Source organism: Piliocolobus tephrosceles, chromosome 3 (genome assembly GCF_002776525.5).
Source record: "Piliocolobus tephrosceles isolate RC106 chromosome 3, ASM277652v3, whole genome shotgun sequence".
Taxonomy (NCBI): domain Eukaryota; kingdom Metazoa; phylum Chordata; class Mammalia; order Primates; family Cercopithecidae; genus Piliocolobus; species Piliocolobus tephrosceles.
The window spans coordinates 17,970,519-17,991,799 of NC_045436.1; positions in this window are offsets into that span (position 1 = coordinate 17,970,519).

The window sequence follows — 21,281 nt, forward strand, 5'->3', positions numbered from 1 at the left end:
TAATAATAATTTGTTTGAAAAAAAGCACCCTGCCCAAATATAGTGAAAACTACCTTTGACATGTTGGAAAACAGCATTCTCTACCTCTTTGACTCTAACATTCTCATTTTCTCGTCTGCCTCTGCCTCTCTTTTTCTTTTTACACACAAACATATAGGTACACAGACACACCTTACATGCACACTCACACACAGACACACATGTACATTCTCTCTTTATTTCCTTCTACCTTCCCATTCCCATTTTCTTCCTCAGATAATATTTGAACACTTTTTATAACAAAGTTATAGATATGAATTATCAATAAAATATATTACATGTGTAAACGACACACAGGCCTCCCTTGGTATTTATGGGAGATTGTTTTTAGTTTCCCTCATACATATCAAAATCCACAGATGTTCAAGTTTCCAATAAAAAATGGTAAAGTATTTGCTTATAACTTTTGCATATCCTCCTGTATACTTTAGATCATCTCTTGATTACTTATGATACCTAATACAATGTAAACGCTATGTAAATACTTGTAAGATTGTTTAGGAAATGATGACAAGGAAAAACAGGTTCATATGTTTTCAATACAAATGCAGGAGTTTTTTCCTAATATTTTCTATGTTTGGCTGGTTGAATCCATGGATGCAGATGCCATGGATACTGAGGACCGATTATACATGTTTTTATGGACCTACTGGGATTAAAAAATAATTACAAAGCCATGTCTTACATTATTTACATATGTGGCAAATTTTAAAAATAGAAATAGAAACACAATCCACCTAAAAATACTTCTATAACAACAGAGTACAATAAAGTTTACTCTTTCCCATAGTTTTCTTATAACTTACTTTCTCCCATAGATTTCAGAGTCCACAGTTGGAAAAACACCTAGATTGTGAAGAAACACTTTAGAAAATTAACAACAAAAAATCTTGATTGAATCTATTTTGACACTTAGTATTTCTTCTGGTCAGAAAATACTACGTATTTCTAACTTTCATTAGCTGCCTCAAATTAGTTTGGTGAAAAGGGGGATTAAATGAAAAACTGCATCAACCAATGCAAATGTTTTGGCATCATAAGAAAAGAGTAGGCTGGGTGCAGGGGCTCATGACTGTAATCACAGCTCTTTGGGAGGCCAAGGTGGGAGGATGGTTTGAGGCCAGGAGTTTGACACAAGCCTGGACAACATAGTGAGAATTCATTTCTACAAAATATAAAAAATAAATTAGCCAGATGTGGTAGCACAGGTCTATGGTCCCAGCTACTCAGAAGGCTGAGGAGGGGGGATTGTTTGAGCCTGTGAGGTCAAGGTTACAATGAACTGTGATCATGCCACTGCAGTCCAGCCTGGGCAACACAGTGAGATCTCGTTTTTTGTTTGTTTAACATAAAAAAATTTAAAAAGTCAAATATAGTGCTACCAGAAAATGTAGATTATCCCCAAAACGTGACTCTTAATTCTTCTATAGATGAAAGATTTCTGCAAAAATAAGTAGTCAGCCACATAAAACTATGTATAACATACAAAGCTACATAAAACCTATTGAAAGCCTCTGTTTTATTTGCAGGGTAAGAAAATTTAAGTTAATGTTCAAAAGACATTTTCATTTGTATGTATATAAAAAAGCAATGTTAATGTCTTTCTCATATCTTCAAAAGTATATGATTTCATATTTTGAAATAATTTTCAGAATTGTCTTTTCCTTCTTATTCTTAAAATAATTACAAGCTAAATTTAGTCTTAATAAGAATTAGTCAGTTTGTTCATTAAAAAAGTTTAAACAACATTATATTCCTTTTCTTATCTGTATTTTCATTACCATTCAGTCAAATGAAAAAAGTATTAATTAATTATGATATTTTGTATAAATATCATAATAACAGAAATTAAAATACCATTTACAAAGATGCTCATTATGATATTCATGGTAATTATTATCACAATGATGATAAAGTCTTCAAGGCAAAGTTGCTTATGTAAATTGGTCTCTGTTTGAGAAAGGAGGAAAGATGTACTGCATTTAAAACAAACTGCCACCCACAAAAAGTTAAAATTGAGAAAGTTGTGGTTGCTAAAAACAAGACCGAGGTTTGTGGAAAATTAATTTGTCTTGATTATCTCATTCAGTGATGTTGCCAGATTAATGAAGCAATTTTTGCCTTTTTCATTCCTTTTCGTTTTTTTTTTTTTTTTTTTTTTTTTTGAGTTGGAGGCTTCTTCTGTTGCCCAGGTTGGAGTGCAGTGGCCTGATCTCCATTCACTGCAACCTCCACCTACCAGGTTCAAGCAGTTCTCCTGCCTCAGCCTCCTGAGTAGCTGGGATTACAGGCGCTCAACACCATGCCCGGCTGATTTTTGTGTTTTTGGTAGAGACGGGGGTTTCACCATGTTGGTCAGGCTGGTCTCGAACTCCTTACATCAAGATCTGCCCACTTTGGTCACCCAAAGTGCTGGGATTACAGGTGTGAGCCACCACACCAGGCCAGTTTTTGCCATTCTTAATGAGCAAAAACCATTTATACTGATGCAAAGTCCCTGACTCCAATTCTTTTCACAACTCCTTTTTGTTCTTAGCAAGAATGGAGATAGAGTTACCCTTATGAATGAAAAAGGAAAGAGAAAGAGGCAAAGTATTTCCATTTACAAAGTCTCCCATATAAAAGTGTATAGATGCTTATTTTCATGTTCATTTTCTATTTCTTTTTCTGGTAGTTTTATATTAGTGTGAGAAAGTTCTAGTTAATTTCTTCTAAAGAGCTTTTTTCTTAGCAAGTTTGAAAAAAATTACTGCAGGCTTACATAAATATATTTAAATAAACATTATATTTTACACTGAAAATTTAGAGATTTTTTCTTGCTTAGTTCCTTTTATTTACTTATCCACCTTTGGAAATTCTGTTTTTACACTGATGTTTCAGAAAACAATTTTGGGACATATTCACCTTAAAAAGCTATTTCTTTCTTAGATTTTCTTTGTTAGTGAAATTATATAATGAAATTAATGTTTGTTGAACATCATGTTTGAACATATTTAAAAATAAATTATTACATTAATGATACTTAGAATTACTATATATATCCATGAAATATAGTTCTTTAAAGGACTGTCATCTTACCATTTGATGACAAATTTTGTAAATAGCATGAAAAACAGTGTCTTTGCTTTTCTATCAATTTCATGGAAGTAATATCTGGAGTTTTGCAAGATACAGATTTTTATTCTTCAACAAAACTGAAAAATTCAAAAACTGCAAAATACTTTCGGATATACAGGGATGTTTCTTTTCCAAAATGTCGCTTGAAAAATAAGACAGGAGCTGAATAAAACAAGAATGACAAATGATAAAAAAATTTTGAATTAAGTATGATTAGTTACAAGAACAACCACAACTCCACTTAGGATTTATACTCTTTGAAATTTCTGCCTCTGTTGATGCTATGGGCTTGGTTAATGGAGGCTTCTGTGAACAGAGATCAAGATTAGATTATTCAGCAAAGGATATGTAGATAGATACGTTTAAGATTAGGTTTTTGAGTGACAACTTGGGCTTTTTTTCTAGGTTTTATACCTAGTCTGAAGCTTTTATTCTTTCTTTGAGAACACGACTCAATATTAGAATGTTGCCATTTTTTAATATAGTGGATGAAATGATGAGGATATAAATATGAAAAAAATGTAATATTTAAAAAATCTAAACTTTGTTCAGGCATAGTTGTTCACACATCTAATCCCAACACTTTAGGAAGCTGAGGTGGGCCAATTGCTTGAGCTCAGGAGTTCAAGGCAAGACTGAGCAACATGAAGAGATCCTGTATCTGCCAAAAATACAAAAAATAGCCAGGCACGGTGGTGTGCGTCTGTGGTCCCAGCTACTCCAGAGGCTGAAGTTTCTTGAGCCTGGGGAGGGGCTGGAGGTTGCAGTGAGCCGAGATCACACCACTGTACTCCACCCTGGTGAGAGAGCGAGACCCTGTCTCAAAAGAAAAAACAAACAAAAAATCTAAACTTTGAAGTAAGGAAATTCTTACTCCAGAACTTTAGAAAACAAAAAAGGAAAAAGGAATTAGGTGACAAATATTAACAGTTCCAGAAATTCTGAGAGGATTCTGCGGCCAGAGATCTAGTGGTACGCGAGTTAAAGGACTTGCGCTGATTTATTAATTATGTAGCAAGTACATGATTTATATTTAAATTGTGTATTTTTAATTGATGTGAGACTAATGGAGATTAATTTGTAGTAGCCATGTCAGGAGTGGAGGAGCTAAATTCCTGCCATCCCTTGCTGAACAGTTCAGATAACTTATATTTTGCAAGTGCTTAGCAATTACTGTTTTAATTTAAATTAAGATGCAACTTTAGCATTTAGAAAGTTCTCTCTCTGATATTAATTTTATTAGGATTTACAAGAACTCTGTGATGATGTAGGGTTATTATTAATTTAATACAAAAGCAAATAGAATCAGTGATAAGGCCACTCGAGTTCTTTCCCGATTCAGGATTTGCACTTAATGTCTTTTGTCTGTATTGTCGGTATCATTTTGACTTGTTAAACAAGTCCTTTGTTTCTCACAATTGTTTTCAAATTCCATGGATGGGTTTGTATTTCTTCTATTGGAATATTATTTCTGATTTCTGCTATTTTACTTAGTTGATCTTAGACTGTTATAAATCCAGGATACTTAACATGGAAAAAGACAATTGTCCTTTTGTAATGTTTAGAGGCAGAGTGGATCCAGAGAAAACTATGAAAGCCTTCCAATTTGTCAAAGATATTTTTTTAAGTCCAAACTGTCAAGGGGCTTGTGACAGCTCATCTGTTCCTTTCAATCATCATGAAGATCAATACTTATTTCAGGTGCTGCTGATGGCGTGGTTATCTGCATCAATCATCAAGATGGTCACCAGGAACAGATCAAGCACAAGGGAGCTATTTCATTTTACTTGTGATTTAGAGTGAAATATGATGCATATCCATCTTTGTGTTCATGCCAAAACCTGCCATTACAAGCACCGACCATATTTTAATAATATTAAATGCAGTTTTAAACTTCCACCACCAAATCTGTAAATGTTCAGATTAACCTTGGTTAATAACCCGGAGGTAACTGTGATAGTAACTAAAATAAAGTGTTTTGTTCAAAGTTAGAAAGAAGGTAGGAATGGAAAAGTGCAGCTAAATTTTAAAATCCTGACACATTCCCATATATTATCTACAGGTGTATAGAAACATTTACTAAAATATTTAAGATTACATGCCAAATATCAAATAAGGTTCTCTGTAGCAAACTCACAAATGGGGAAGAGCGAGAAAGTCAGAGAGAGACACAAAGAGAGACATAGACAGTCTGTGATGAAGTCAAATCCACTTATACGTTATGGGAACAACTTTTCTCTTGGGTGCTAGTCTCATATTTCAGTTAAGTCATTCTATACGGTTTTCTTCCAGATATAAATAATATGAATGATGTTCATGTGTTCATATGGGGCATATATTCATGGGTGTCTCTGGAGGATATAAAACTTTTGAGCTTTCGTATGTATTCAAAACACCATATCAGAATGAAAGTGGGAGAGAGGCAATGGTTTTTCTTCTTTCTTTCTTTTTTTTTTTGAGACGGAGTCTTACTCTGTCACCTAGGCTGGAGTGCAATGACACGATCTCTGCTCACTGAAACCTCCGCTTCCCAGGCTCAAGCGATTCTCCTGCTCAGCCTACAGAGTAGCCGAGATAACAGGCGTCTGTCACTACACCTGGCTAATTTTTTGTATTTTTAGTAGGTACAGGATTTCACCATGTTGGCCAGGCTGGTTTTGAGCTCCTGACCTCAAATGATCCACCCGCCTTAGCCTCCCAAAGTGCTGGGATTACAGGGCTGAACCACTGCGCCCGGCCAGCAATGGTTTTTCTAAATAAATTTGATATTTAATTCACTATAACAAAAAGATTTGTAATTTTACCATTACATGGTATGTGCAAACATGTGGTATGTACAAACAATAGAACACTATTCAGCCATAAAAAGAATAAAATCCCATCATTTGCAGCAACATAGATGAGTCTGAAGGACATCATTGAGCAAAACAAGCCAGGCACAGAAGGACAAATGTCTCATGTTCTCAGTTGTATGTGGAAAAAAAAAAAAAAAAAGATCTCATAGAAGTAGAGCATAGACTAGGGAGACTAGTGGTTACCAGAGGTAGGAAATGGTTGGGGTGGAGGATGGGGATAGCCAGAAGTTGGAGAGCAGATATAGCTAGTTGGAAGGAACAAGTTCTAGTGTCCTACAGCACTATTGGCTGGCTACAATTAATAACAATTTATTGTATATTTCCAAATAGGTAGATAAGTGGATTGTGAATGTTTATAACACAGGCTGGACACAGTGGCTCGTGCCTATAATCCCAGCACTTTGGGAGGCTGAGGTGGGCAGATCACGAGATCAGGAGTTCAAGACCAGCCTGGCCAGCACAGTGAACCCCGTCTCTACTAAAAATATAAAAATTAGCCAGGCGTGGTGGCACACACCTGTAATGCCAGCTACTCAGGAGGCTGAGGCAGGAGAATCGCTTGAACCCAGAAGGTGGAGGTTGCAGTGAGCCAAGATCGCACATTGCACTCTAGCCTGGGCAACAAGGCGAGACTCCATCTCAAAAACAAAAAGAATGTTTACAACACAAAGCAATGATACATGTTTGAGGTAATGGGAAATACTAATTATCCTGAACTCATCAATACATGTTGTATACATGTATTGAAATACTCTATAAATATGTATAATTATTGTGCATCGATTATATATAATAATATTTAAAGAAATATAGAAAAGCAGTGAGATTTGTTAGATGAATTTAGGGTATGTAATTCCATAGTTCCAAATGAACTGAATGTAACACTGCCATCGGTTTCTAATTTTCATTTCTGTCTTCTCCATGGTTATTCTTTAGAGGTATGCTAGAGTCAGAAAAATGCAGGTCAGCAATGAATTAGCATGGATTAAGTTGTCAATCACAATAGATACTAGAGCGAAAAAGGCTCTAGCATGTTGAAAATTATTCCTTTGAGATATTTTAAACAGAAAGGCTTGACAACAGCAAGATATAGCTACAACTCTGTGAGATGGATAGTCCCAGGGATTCACTTTAGTATTATTACAAGTTATTGTGGAGAAGAGGCTGTAGGTATTACACTGGAGAAAGATGAAAGTAGCCCATTTGGTTATGAGTGAACAATTCGAATGACTGTGAACACACACTGATTAAAGTGATATCAGACTGTTGAATGCTTTTCAGCTGCAGCATATTTACATTACCTACTTAGCTTTTTTCAGTGTGAAAATGCAGCTCACAATTGTGTATGAATTAATGATTTTTGTTTGTTATTTTTCTGATTTTTGGCATTTTCCCCTTGCTTGGGTCATTTGTGTACTATTTGGAAAGATACACACACACACACACACACACACACGAATTGTCTATATTTTCTTCATCTCCAGATGATATAGACTTTGACTCATATCTGCAAAAGTAATGACCAAAAATAAGGAGAGAAGTGTTAAGAGAACGTAGGTGTAAGCTTTTCTATTTCTCACAAACAAGTTGCAGAGATGAGGCATGTGTTTTCCCACATTGCAAAATGTAAATGGGATTTTTTTTTCATTAAGTTAAAAACAAAAAAGATCTTACCCCATGCTTTTACAACTTGTTAGAAATAAACTTCACTTATTACCAGAAAAATGTTCTGTGAAGTTCTAGAGACAACAATAATACCGAGTTGTGACTAAGTGATTGTATTTAACATGTCTGCATCAAAGAAACTAAAGCCATAGCATTTGGTTTTGAATGTAGAGGTAGAAGGATAAACAGAAAGGATGAAGGAATCTCATTGTTATCTTTAAAATAATTTTATCTCCAATTAACTGTCCTTATTTCTGACTAGATTAAAAGGAGCTGGGCAATTTCTATCTTGCAAATCCCCATGGAACCCTGCCCATGATGGGATGGCTGGCAGTGGCTAAAGGTCACTGGTCCAAGAAGAATATGACTTGAAGATGCTTACGTCACAATTCACACCTCAGACTGAGGCTTGAGTTAGGAAGAGAGAAAGTCTTAGATCTGTTTCTTGCCTTGTTACACTCTATGCACACAACACACACACACAATACACATTGAACAAATAAACGAAGAAAGAAATTAAAGATGCTCCCCAATTTACAATGAGCTTATGTTCCTACTCTAAGGTGAAAATACCGTAAGTAGGAAATGCATTTAATACACGTAACCTGTGGAACACCATATGTAGCCTTAGTTGTCTACCTTAAACATGCTCAGAAGATTTACATGGGCCTACATTCAAGCAAAATCATCGAGCACACAGTACCTGAGAGTATCAGTTGTTTACCTTGTGACCAGCTGGCTGACTGAGAGCTGCGGCTGGCTGCTGCTGCCTAGCATCTGGGGAGAGAATCATACTGCACATCACTAGCCCAGGAAAAGATCAAAATTCAAAAGTTAAAGTACGGTTTCTACTGAATGTCTACCACTTTCACACCATTGTAAAGGCAAAAAATCGTAAGTCAGGAACATCTGTACTTTCTTTCCTTCATTCGCCACTTCTTATACATTTGGCAGTAATTCAGCAATGTTGGCCAAATGGAGAGGTAAAAGCAGATGGAAGCTGAAAAAAGGGAGAGAGGAGAACAAAAGAAGGTGAGGAAGAAAAAGGAAGTGTAAATGACAGAAGTGCTCTGAAAACCTACGTCCCGGTTTTGGAGCAAACGTGTGACAGGGCTGACAGGATTGTTGATGAAACTGTTCAGGCTTGCTCCTTTTGCTTAGAGCATTTACAGATTTTTTAATTCCTTTTATGATCATTGGAATATTCAGGTATAGCCTCGAAGTAATTTCGATTCATTACAGTTCATTAAAAATCATTTATTTCAGCCAGGCACAGTGGCTGATGCCTGGCTAATATGGTGAAACCCTGTCTCTACTAAAAATACAAAAAATTAGCTGGGCTTGGTGGTGGGCGCCTGTAATCCCAGCTACTAGGGAGACTGAGGCAGGAGAACTGCTTGAACGCGGGAGGTGGAGGTTGCAATGAACTGATATCATGCCACTGCACTCCAGCCTGGCAACAGAGATAGAATTGGTCTCAAAAAAAAAAAAAAAAAAAAAAAAGAAAGAAAAAAATTATTTATTTCATCTACATTTTCAAAAATTTTGGCCCCACGTGTGATGTTATTACTTTGTTTTTTCCTTTTGGTTTTGCTATTGTTTAATTCCTGTTCTCATTCAAATATTTTGCATCATATGGTTTTCTTGATTACAACTTGCCAAAAAAAGTCTAGTTTATTAACATTAAAAAAAAAAAAACCAGTTTTGGTTTTAATGATCAAATGTGAATTTTGTTCTGCTGTTTTTTATTCTCTACTTATAATTTATTCTTACTTTTATTAACTTCTTTTCAACTTTTTTTGTGTTTCTTATCTAGTTCCTTACTTTAATTCCCAGTTATTTTATTTTAATATTTTAATTTTATTTTGATCTCTTTATGTTTTCATTTTATCAAAGTATTCATATATTTCATATTTAACAAAGAAAAGGAGCTTTTTCCTTCCCCATTTTCTCCACTCCAATTCTACTCTCTAGGGAAAAGAAGTCACCTTTAACTTTGTTAAGCCATTTTTTTCTTATAGTTTTATTTGGATCTATCCTTTTTGATCAAGTATTACTACATTATATCTCATAAGCAAAACTGGAGTTCCCTCCAGGTGCTGAAACACAGTCTGATAATCGATAATTCTCTATTTTTTACTGTTGTTTATTTCCTGGAGCTATCCTTCCTGGAGTCCTCTGTCACCCTACTTCAATCTGGACTCAGTCTCATACGACATCTAAACAGCTGGCATCTCAGAAGTTTTCATCCTTCTCCCCTGGTTAGGACCTCTTATATTTTGTGTTTTGTTTCTTCCTCCAAGTTACAGTCTTGTTTCTCAGAAGCACGTCTACCAACAGTCTCCTAAAAATAAGTTGAAAGGAGGCAGAAATATTTGTTATTGATATCTCTGAAAAGATCTGTATTCTTCCTGCACTTGGGTTAATAATCTGGATGTGGAATTATACCTAATACTTTTCTTAAAAAATTTATAAACATTGCCTTTGTTTTCTGTTGGAAATGTGATACTATTTTATTCCCATTTCTTGATATATGATCTCTTTTGTTATCCTTTTATTTCCTCTAGAAACTTTCAGTTTTTTTTAATCAGCACAGTTCTGAAAATTAACAATATTTAATCTTATTAACATAAGGCTTTCCTCATTCACATTATTGGAAAATGTGGCATTGGTTCATTTCTAACGAACCTCCCCCTTGCAGACATTGTGTGTTACCATTTCCTCCACTCAGCTAAACAAGTTAATACTTCTCTGAATTTGTATCTTCTAAACAGGATAGCATACCAATTTTCCAGGCTAAAGTCCCCTCCAAATCTGGAAGTATCCCTGAGGGATTTTAGCAACTAAGTTTTGTTAGCATCTAGGATGGTTTGATAGTTTTTGTTTACTTAGATGCAAGGTGATTGCAAACAGGAAATGAGGAATTGGCCACCTCAGCAAAGTTATTGAATGACACTGACCCGGGTCTAAATTGGACTGACCCCGGTCTAAAGAGAATGGATACAACTGTAGACTGACCAAGTTTGTTTTTAATGTTCCACCACTTATCTATCAAAGATGCCCCCACTTTACAAATTATTATTTGTCCTTTGTTCTTAGGTCTTTTTAGGTTGGAGCGGGGAGGATGACCATATGTAGTACTTGTACCTTGTACAGTTTAAGAAGCACTTCATGTGCAGGAATTCGGCTGTTTCTTATACTCATATTCTTCAAATGTAAAAGTCAAACAAAGCAAAACACATGACCAAAAGGAGAAAAAAAATGCATACACAGTCACTTTTATAATACATGAGGTTTGTTGTTCTTTGTTCTCAGAAAAGACTAGTGGATAAATAAAAATCCACAAGAGGTAGATTAATCAGACAAATTGATCGTTTTGGCTCATGTTAGATAATAAATTATTTTTCTTCAGGAAAACAAACAAATAGTTACCCTGGGAGAAGTGTTTGTATATATCCAAACAATATGTCCATTACAGTTAATAAAAGAGTAAAGAATATTTAACATAACAAATCATCAAATGAACACAAATTTTAGCAAACAATTTTTAAATAGAATTGTGACTGATGAAAATATTGTAGTTAAGTGGTGCAATATCAATAAATAGCCCTAAACAATTAAGTATTTGTTTATACAAACTTTTAGAAAAACAATTGGTGATTTAATTCAAGATTCTTTAAAACTTTCATATACTTTGAACAATAACTTTACTTTCTTTTCTAAGACTTTTTCCTAAAGTAATATTCAAAAATGTAGCAAATACAAAGATTGTAAGATATTCTTTGAGGAATCACTTGTAATTGGAGCCACCTAAACATGTAGAGATAGAACGAGAAGAAATAAAGTGTGTTAAATCTATAAAACAGAATATTATTACACAGCAATCGATGCTTATGAAGAACAGTAAGTGAAAATAAGCAGAATACCTCTGTGTCTATAACTTAGCAAATTGATTAACATAAATAGATGTTTTTTCTTCTTTAAAACTGTCTGTATGTTATATATTCCTTCGATGAATCTTAATGTCTTTTCCAATAAAAACAACTTTTACAAAGGGAGAAAAGTTGGTAGGATAAATACAAAATTATTACTTTTAAGGGAGTGATAGTGTGTCATTACAGAATGACATTTCATATTTTATGTACTATATCTTTACTGATTTATTTATAATGATAATATATTTATTCATTTCTTGTATAATTAATTTTTATATAAGAAAAGAATGTGTTATACATTTTATAGAGAGAATATAAAATTTAATCTTCACTGGCCTGATCCAAGTATATTTTTATATGAGCTTTTTTTTTTTTAATGTATGTGACACATTTGGTACATCTTAATATTTGAGGCTAGGTTCAATATAATCAACCTGTCCATGAAAGATCATTTATTTCTACTTCAAGGCAGCCTTCTTATGAATACTGAATATTCTATTAATTAAATGAATTAAATCCTCTGAGGTCTGGAGAAAAGCCAGAGATAGAAAGAGATGATTATATTAATCTTATGTTTGAAAAGATTCGGAAGACAAACTATGAATATAAAATACGTAATCTCTATGCATCTCAAACTACTCTTAATAGAGAGGAACAAGGGCATGGACAGATAATTCAAAAGGATTAGATGATTTCTGAAAGAAAAATCATGTACTTAAAAGAATTTTTGATGAATATACTGTTTTATCTGATGAATACTTTGGTCATAAAACTTTGGCACTTCTAAAGCCAGTGTCGTGGGTATGAAGGAGTGGGGCCATCTAACACCAAACTTCCTGTTCCTCATCATCTGTCTCCTTTAAGCCATCACACCACTGCTTTCTGAAGCATCAACCATGTTTCCAGCTGAAATTGCTCCATCCTTTAATCTCCAAGCCATTTGTCTCATGTTCAATCCCCAAACCCTATCCTTCTGTCTTGAATTGCCACCGCTATTTTCAGGATGGCCTGTTGACTTCTCTATTTGCTCTTAGTCCTCCTTATTCTGCTGTATACACTTTGGTTCCTAGTAATTTTAGAAGCAATGGGAAATAATTTCAATTTGTATTCCGCCCAAACCTTGAGAGCCCAACTTGACCCAGCTGTGGACAAAGCTGACTATTCATCTTCTTAATGCCTACATCTTGGTTGCTGAGCCAAGGCAGAGAAAATGAATCAGAAGAGCACTCTGATTGCCCCTAGTTATTGGTCACTGATGTCGACAGGTCACAATGTTCAGCACTGAAATTTACTGTTTCTTAATTCTACCCAATAATCACATCAAGAACTGACTAGTTCAAACATTGTTGGCTTATTTCATATGTTTAAGCCTCTCATACTTCATACTCCTACCCCTGTCCGGTACCTTACAGAGACAATAGACTTTATCACAGCAAACAATTTAATTTTTGTAGACTTCATCAAATGTTCCCACATTTGCACCTACTCTTTCCTATCTCTGGCTCTAATGGAAGAAACATTTCTCTCAAGGGCCAACTCTGTCACCTGTGCTTCCTCGTGCTCTGGATACAATTCTGTCTCCTTCTCAGGAAATGTATTCCCAAACCTCACCTCCTCTTGCCCTCACTCTCAAAGTTTAAATATTCCATTTTTTTCTGATAATTATATTTCCTCTTCCAGAAGTTCCACTGTTGCTCCGAATCTCCTTCCTACTACAATTCTTTCTTTCTCAGCTCCTCAATGTCAAACTTATTTTTTAAAATGGAGTTAACTACACTTGTCTTGATTTACTCACCTCTCAGTCTAGCCACTTTCTAAATCTACTTCAAAAAGGGATTCTGCTCCCAATAGGCCAGGGAAAGTGCTCCTGCCAAAGTTATCAAGAACTCCATGTTCCTAATAGACATGTTTCTGTCCATATCCTACTTGATCTCCCAGCAGGATTTCACACAGCTTTTCACTCCCTTTTTCTGTAAAGTATTTCCACCAGGTTTCTGTAACATTTTCTTTTATTCTCTTTCCCTTTTCCTTTACTAGGTATTCTTTTCACTGTATTCTTTGTGGGCTTAGGCAATTTTATGTGAGTATTTATGGCTTCTCAAGGACTTTGTTCAGTGGTTTGTCATCTCTTTTCTCCCCTACATTCTCATCCAAGTCTCTCTCGTGCACTAGATAGATAGACAATAGATAGATAGATAGATAGACAGATAGATAAAGAGAGATTGATACATTATATATACATAATACCATACATATATATTCCTCCTGAATGTATATGTCATCTCCTCTAAACATTTATCTGATTTCTTCTTCAATAATTCCCTTTAGAAGCCACATATTCAGAAGCTGAATTCACTAATTTATCTATTCAGAGTCTCCCAGTGTCCTTTATCTCAGTAAATGGTGTTGATATCTACTACCACCCTTATACCCAAGTAAGCAGGGTCGTTTCAAGCCTGGCTGCTGAAGGAGCCTCACATATTTGATGATCTTCCTCAAATTCTTCAAATTATTTCTCTCTCCAGTGCTGGGGACTGTCTCAGTGTCAGCAGTGTCGTTTAGGCAGAATGTACTGAATCTGAACCTGGCTTCACTGGACCTCATTAGACATGGGTCCCAGCGTTCCTGTCTCAGCATCTTCATCTCCCCTTCCATGCTTGACCATATGCGGTAAGCAACTCAATTCCAGGAGGGCATTCATGTAAACAGACCACTCTTGCTGTCCCGAGTAGTTATTTCTTTTATGGGACTCTTTGAGACTGGACTGCCAGAATGGTACTGACAGGCTGATTTTGAATGTCTGATTTTGGTGATTCTCCTTCATGTTTCACACCAGGCTGAGTTCAGGGCTCTGAATACCCATGATTCATCACCTACTTTTGGATTTAAGTTGCATGTATGTGGACCCATGGGTTGGTTCTCACCCATCTGTGTTCCACTGTGGTTCTGTCTCTGGTTTTCAGCACCCCTGTGTGGCTGGGAAGGTGGCAGGCATCCTTTACCATGTGGACTCTCAGCTGCTTGCACCCGGGATGCTCACCCCATTCCTGCCATGGACTCTATGTCATGGGAAGGCAGTCCTCGGGGTCGTTGTTCTTATCCGCTCTGAGGAATCTTCACCTTTTTGCTATAATGCCACCTGGCCTTTCCTATCTATGTGTTAACGATGCATCTCCTCCATCAGTCTTAATTAGTGCTAAGTGAAGGATGGACATTCTTTGCACAAATATCACTGTTTTTTGTTGTTGTTGTTGTTCTGCCAACAGGTTATCAGCTATCATTCCCACTGGTGGCAATGTGTTCAGGATAACGTTGCAGGCATCATTGAAAGAGATAGCATTCTAGGAATGCAGGGATGAGAGCACCAAGAGTTCAAAAGAAGATATGGTTAGAAAATATGTTGTTTCTTGTTTATGGTATGAAACTCAAAGTGGTACATTTTACATGATCATACAACTAATGATCGTTTACATTGTCTTACTATTGATAAGACTTGCATTTGTGATTATCATCGTGGAAGCACAGTGAGACCCTGGGTAAGAGTCTTTGGAAACTGCTCTTCACAGAAGGCAGAATGGATGACACAGTGTCCCAAGTAAGGATGTGATCAGCATTCACTGCATGAGATGAGGGAACTGCAGAGGCAAGAAATGTTATGCTGTTTCAACACAACCAGATTCCAAAGACTCATGACATGTAGCAACATTGAATAACAGTGTTGCCACCTTTCCCTAGAGTAAGAGTTATAGAAGTAGCCTAGAGTGGCACATTTGACAAAGAATACAAAAAAAATGATTAGTAAACTTTCACAAGAAAACATAGATAATACCTGGACACCACAAAGGATGGTTCTGCTCTCTAACTGAACAATATACACAGACAAAAGTACTTTTTCTCTACACATTAATTGAAATCCATTATTCACATTGGCCTGTGAGCCTTGTATTGCAGTTTTAAATCAAATTGTTTATATGAACATGTGCTCACAGAAACAGATTTTCCCAAGGCTCACACTACCTAGGGGTGGGTCTGCCATCATTCAGTTAGTTTTTAAACAAGAAATTGATTGATTGTCATTGACCTCTCTTTTCCCTACACATTGCCTCACTTCAATATATTCACCAAGTCTATTGTTTAAATAGTTCTGTAATTCAGCTACCTTTCCCTGACTTTCCACTGTCTTTATCACTAATGACAGTATTCACCTATTAACTGTTCCTACTCTTAGTAAGTTTGCCCATATTCCATAAATGTAGTGATTAAAGTTGACCTTGCACTCAGTTGCTTAAAATCTTTCAACGGTTTCAGTTGCTTTTGAGAAACCTAGATCTGCCCATTACTCTAGCTTCATATCTTGTAACCTTACAGCTTTGCTTTTCTCCTTTTCCTTCCTCTTTACAACAATACTTAATAGAACTTATTATATGCAAGATACTGCACTCAATACTAGAAATAAGGCAGCTAATAAAAATGGACCCTGTTCTGGCCATAATGAAGTTAAGAATAAGTGAGGAAAACAGTTTTAATGATAATCATCACAACCACTGATGTAAAATTGTAGCTGTGCTAAGTATTACATAGGAGAAGTATCTCTACTTTGAGAGTATATGGCATGAAGATTGTCCTAAAATGGAAGTCAGGAATCAATGGATCTTAATTACTAGGTTAAAGAGAGAAAATGTTTTTGCTGAATGGGTCGTATTTTTTCCTACTTTCTGACATTGCACAAGATCTTTCCAGTATGTTGAATGGTCTTTCCTCTTTTTTGATATGAACATCTCCTGTGCATTTTTCAGGTCTTACTTTAAATATAGTCTCTCAACCCAGCCAGGTTCCCTATTACATGCTCAAACAGGACCACATACGCTTCTCCTTTGTAACAGACAAACTTTGTAATATTGTCCCTGTTAACTAACAGATTGTTGTCTGGTTGCTAAATGCTCTGTGAGGATACATAATGTCCATCGTATTCATAGTTTTACTCCTAATGGGTAGCACAGAGCCTGAGATATAAGTACTCAAAAATATGTATTGAACAAATGAGTACAAATTATAATGAGCCAGCAACTATACATGTGCTGACTATGTCATGGACCGTAAATAAAATATGGTCTCTCTGCCTTCAAAGATATATTCTAGTGAAAATAATGCTTCCTAAGCTGTCAAACAGGCCATGATTTCTGTGCTGTGTCGACAAATCAAATCCCCAGTCCCTGAAGTCTCCCAATAGAGGCTGATATTTCATTATAATATACCATGGATTGGTGAAAGAAATTATTAAATTGTTGGACCTACTTAGATAAACAGATCTTTAAATTTCCTTTTAATATTTACTACTAATGTGTATATGGATTTTATGTTATCACTAATTTTAATGATTTAAAAAAATGAAGTTAGTTAATTCAGTTTATATATTTTAGATTTAATGCACGTATAGTTATTTTATTTATTTATTTTTGAGACAAGAGTCTTACTCTGTCACCAAGGCTGAAGTGCAGTGGTGCAATCTTGGCTCACTGAAACCTCTGTCTCCCAGGCTCAAGCAATCCTCCCACTTCAGCCTCCCAAGTAGCTGATACTACAGGTGCACACCACCAATCTTGACTAATTTTTTTTATATATAACGTTGGTAGAGATGGTGTATAACCATGTTGCCCAAGCTGATCTCAAACTCCTGAGCTCAAACAGTCTTCCCACCTCGGCCTTCCAAACTGCTGGGATTAAAGGCATAAACCACCATGCCCAGCTTAATTTACTTATTTTTAAAAGGCAGAGAAAGTGTATTTTTATGGTATTCAATAGTAGATTAAGAAAAAAAACCTAGTTTAATCTTTAACAATTTATTTTCATTCTTAAAAACATTAAAATATATACTAATTTTTTCTATTGTAAGCTATAATGTGACTATTTACATTTAGATAAGTTTTTAAAGTGACTCAGCTTTTCACACAAAATATAGTGTATTTGGATGTAAGATTATTGATTAAGGATCCACAAAAACATGAAATGTTATTTTTTTGTTAAAATTTTGATACTGAGTACTTAGGGTGCCTTCGAGAAAAGAGTGTACTTTCTTATTTAATAATATCTTCACATTATTTTTTTGTTCTACTCCATACCAGCATTTTATACCATTTGGAAACTTAAGCTATTACGCACACATGTGCACGCACGCACACACACACACACAAAATGCACCTTAGCAAACAAGAAAAACAATTCCCTCATTCTCCTTTTATATATTTATATAATATAATATATAAATATATAAAATATAGTCTAATATAATATTTTATATGATATAACATATATTAAATATATAATGTATAATTATATAAGGTAATTATATACATAATAAACATATATTTTACATATATATACACCTACAAAGAAAATTTTATACTACAGCTTCTAAACTTGATAAATTGACACATTGAAAAGTTCCAGCGAAATTTAACAGGACTTCAGTAAAACAAAACTATGCAGAACCATTGAGTCTCTCAATAAGTCACACCACACTAAACTTAAATATTTAATGGTAAACCACTGTTTAAGTTCAATGCAAAAAATATAGAATATAAATGGATATCACATTTGAAAATAAGAATCACATATATGTACATATATACATATATAGTCAAAAATATTATGTGATGTGTTCTAAATGAGAAGATATATCTTATAAACAAACTTTTTATAATGCAATTTTTTGAATTCATGGTATTTTGGAAAACATATATAGACACTGAACTCTCAAGCATCCACAGCTTTACATTACATTTATTTTGTTTTATATGCAAATATTAACAGTTGTATGAAAATAAAATGTAAGCTGAAACCCCATGGAAATCTAGCTTGCATAGCTGGCTTAGGAAATATAAGGAGTAATGCTAGGAATTAATTTTTAGATGTGTTCTTACGGCTTTAGCTGAGACTAGAGCATAGGTAGAGGTTTTGGGACCATTTAAAAATATCTCCATATGCAGGTTTGGACACAGTCTGGAGGAAGTAATGTCTTCTATATAATAATCCCCCAAATCAACCAATTTATGTATTTATTGATTGATCAATCCATCAATCCATTGATCTATTGATCTATCTTACATATATTTGCTTACTTTGGGGGAAATAAAAAATGCAAGGCAATTGCTTACATTGGAAGCATTGCAATGGAAGCTTCCTTTGAGGGAAATAATAAAATGCAAGGCAATTACTAGGAAGGAAGGTGTAACTAAGAATGTGGCACAGTGAAGTAGGATGTCAGCTTCTCTAAAGGAAATAAAATGCTTTAAGGTATTTGATAGCATCTGAGTCTCCACTGTAGACTCTGGCCTTTCCTATTAAATGTCTTCTAAAAGTGCAACAGGTAGAACAACACTAAGTTGTCCATGCACAGGTGGATCTAGGATTTAATTGGAGAAGGGAAGTAATGGAGGAGAAAGCTGTATAAGGAATACTGACTAGAAAAACATATTTTCTATGATGTTTTCCCATATAGAGGACAGAAATTCTTATCTGTTTTCTTTTAATATAACATATTCACTTACAAGCAAGAGTAATTTCCCAAAGTGAAAAAATTAGGATACTTTGAGCCAGCTCTAGAGATTTTAAATTTCATTTCAAAATTCCTGTCTTGACATGGAGTTAGAAAAACCCATTTTTCTATTTTTTGATCCTAATGGGTAATAATGAAGGTTCCTATTTCAAATCAATCTATCTATGTTAAAGCAACTTCAAAGTTGCTTTGTGTACCTCATAGCTTGCAGTGATTCTCAGGTTTGATGATACCTTCTGCTTTCTGGTTCTGAAGTATAGTAGTGCCTATTAGTAGCTTCTGGATGAAATACAGGATAATCAAAATGCATCAAGTTTGAAAGCATTTGCTCACAACATTTTTTCACTCAACATACTTATTGATGATCTACAACAGGTAAGCATTATCATGTATTATCCATAGTGGTAAAATAAACCAGTCTGAATTCACAATTTAATGATGTTCTTACTTCAGTGTATGGAGAGAGAATAAAGCTGGTTATCAACTCTGCTCTCCTTTTCTCTGGGAAGGAGACCTGGGAGCCAGAAAGTTTTCTCTCTCCGCTAAGCAGTACCTCCCTGGAGAATGAGGAGATTCATGCAAAATAAAGCTGTTATTTCCACCCATTTTGTGTGGTTATTCCCAAGATTTTTCTTCCACTTCATTGTTGTAGCTTTTTATGTGGACTTTTGAACTCTTCCAGATTATTTTTGCTTGTGAATAGCTTCCAAATTGTTGTGTTTTTGTAGGGAGAAAGAAGGTTGACATGTCCTAGTCTGCCATGTTTCTGACATCATTCTTCAAAAAATGAGGCACATAGGTGTGGATTCATAGCTTACTATTTATGTAAATATAGGATACATTTCCTACATTTGAGCTTTAGCGATAATATGCTTAAGTAGCGGTAATATGCTTTCAAAAAAATATCCTATTAGTTGTTCATAATTAATCAAAACGTGTGTATACTTCACTATTGCTAGTTCTTTGCCTAACATTTTATACTAAATCACTTATTGGTGGCAACTTCTGCTCCTGGTTACAGCAACTTTCAATGATTTCCGTAATAATTACTTTTCAACTTTCCCTAATTATTACCATATTTCTTGGTAAAACAAAAGTTCTTAGGTCATTAACTCAGTAACTGTCCCCCGTGCATTGTAAGATGAAAGCTCTATAGATTAACCCTAGTGAGCTCTCAAAGGACCACTATTGTCTGTACCACTCTTTCAAGGACTACATCAGCAAAGGAAATCACTGTAACCGCACATCATATTACATTATATTATTAGTTATCCTACGACCTTTCCACTCATGCTCCAATATTCTGCTTTCACATAAACTTCTAAATTCATTTACGGTATCACCCCTTTATTCCTAGCAGTTTTCAAGTATGGCAAGAACTACCCATTTTTCTGTGAGTGCTTTAATTTCCTCAAAATGTTGTGGCACTTATGCAGATTAATGCACTTATGCAGACAAGGCCCTAGATATATTTCTTATTAGGCTACTTAGGTTTGCAAACAAGCAATGGGTGGTTACCTTGAAATATATGTACTACTTTATTGATATTTTAATTTAAAGGAAGCATTTAAAACATCAAAGGCACAAGTACTAATTAAACACTCATGTATTCATCAAGTGGATTTTAAAATAAAATATTTAAAATATTGCCAAAACAGTTGAACCCTCTTTTTACAGATTTCTGGGAGTACTAATTTCAGAGTTTATTATACTTTAGAGTTAACTAGAAATTTGAATTTTATTCCAGCTATATGAAGTTCTAGAGCAAGCAGACTAATCTATGAAAGAAGTGGAAAACAAAATAATATACTGTCATCCCAAAACAGCAGAGAATATATTCTGTTCCAGTACATATGGGCAACTTCCCAAAATAGACCATTTTCCTGAGGGCATGCAGAGGGAAAAGCCCCAACAATCACATATAGTATGTTCACTGACCACAGGGTAATCAAATTTGAAATCAATAAAATAATCTGGAAAAAAAAAAAAAGGTAATCTTCACCCAGATTTTAAATCAACAAGGGCTCAAAAATCACAAAATAAATTATAAAATAATTGGAACAAAGTTGAAAATATATAAAGACAGTAAAAAATGTGAGATATAGCTGAATCAGT